Source organism: Piliocolobus tephrosceles, chromosome 6 (genome assembly GCF_002776525.5).
Source record: "Piliocolobus tephrosceles isolate RC106 chromosome 6, ASM277652v3, whole genome shotgun sequence".
Taxonomy (NCBI): domain Eukaryota; kingdom Metazoa; phylum Chordata; class Mammalia; order Primates; family Cercopithecidae; genus Piliocolobus; species Piliocolobus tephrosceles.
Genome location: NC_045439.1, coordinates 109,912,759 through 109,914,416, shown reverse-complemented (window position 1 = coordinate 109,914,416; position 1,658 = coordinate 109,912,759).

Genomic DNA, 1,658 nt, shown 5'->3' with positions numbered 1-1,658 from the left:
GAGGAAGCAGAGCAAAAAAGTTTGAAAAATTTGCAGCCTGACAATGCGATAGCAAAGAAAACCCCATTTTCTGAAGAGAAATTCAAGCCAGCTGCAGAAATTTGCATAAGTAACGAGGAGCTGAATGTTAATCACCAAGACAATGGGGAAAATGTCTCCAAGGCATGTTGAGACCTTCACAGCAGCCCCCTGCATCACAGGCCTGAAGGCCTAGGAGGGAAAAATGGTTTCATGGGCTGGGTTCAGGCACCCCCAGCTCTATGCAGCCTCGGGACGTAGTGCTCTGCATCCCAGTAGATTCAGCTCCAGCTGGGGCTAAAAGGAGCCAATGTACAGCTCAGGCCATTGCTTCAGAGGGTGCAAGCCCCAAGCCTTAGAAGCTTACATGTGGTATTGGGCCTGCAGGTGTACAGAAGTCAAGAATTAAGGTTTAAGAACCTCCACCTAGATTTCAGAGGATGCATGGAAATGCCTGGATGTCCAGAAGTTTGCTGCAGGGGCATAGCCCTCATGGAAAACCTCTGCTGAGGCAGTGTGAGAGAGAAATGTGGAGTCAGAGTCCCCACACAGAGTGCCCACTGGGGCACTGCCTAGTGGTGCTGTGAGAAGAGGGCTTTTGATTTTACAGGCTCATAGGTGGAAAGGACTTACCTTGTCTCAGATGAGACTTTGGACTTGGACTTTTTAGTTAATGTTGGAATGAGTTAAGACTTTGGGGGACTGTTAGAAGGGCATGATTGTGTTTTGAAATGTGAGGACATGAGATTCGGAAGGGGCCAGGGGTAGATTGATATGGTTTGGCTGTGTTTCCACGCAGATCTCATCTTGAATTGTAGTTCCCATAAACCCGATATGTCATGGGAGGGACCCAGTGGGAGATAATTGAATCATGGGGGCAGTTTCCCTCATGCTGTTCTCATGATAGTGAGTGAGTTCTTACGACATCTGATGGTTTTATAAGGGGATTTTCTCCCATTTGCTAGGCACTTCTCTTTCCCACTGCTATGCAAAGAAGGATGTGTTTACTTCCCCTTCCAGTATGATTATAAGTTTCCTGAGGCCTCCCCAGCCACGTTGAACTGTGAGTCAATTAAACCTCTTTCCTTTATAAATTACCCAGTCACAGGTATTTCCTCATAGCAACGTGAGAATGGACTAATACAGTCCCTAATATGTATTCTGCATGCTAATATCCATCTCTAAGACTGTTTCTCAGGGAACCCAAGTTGCAATACCAATGTAATCAAATTTTTTGTTTCTAATGTTATTAAAATGTATTGCTTTACATTAAAGATGTATACATTTTTAATAATCATTGAAAAATATGATATTGTTTGGATATGTTAAAATTATCTGCTACAGAACCACTTTCCTCTGGAAACAAGTAGGGCTGGTTGATTTGCTGTGATGGAAAAACAATCAGGAGTGTGAAGGGCATTTAAAGTAGGCTACAAAATTGTTAAGTCTCCATACTTGAGAAACTATACTGGGAATTGGGAAATGGCATTGGAGTTTACGTAGAGGGGAGAGAAATTAGGAGGTTGCTAGTCCCAGTGGGATCCACACGAAGTTTTTGTTGTTGTTGTTAAGGCCTCTAGCTATACAGCTTCTTGAAGGCTAGGACAGATTCCCACAAAGGGCTCTGTCAAAGGCATTAC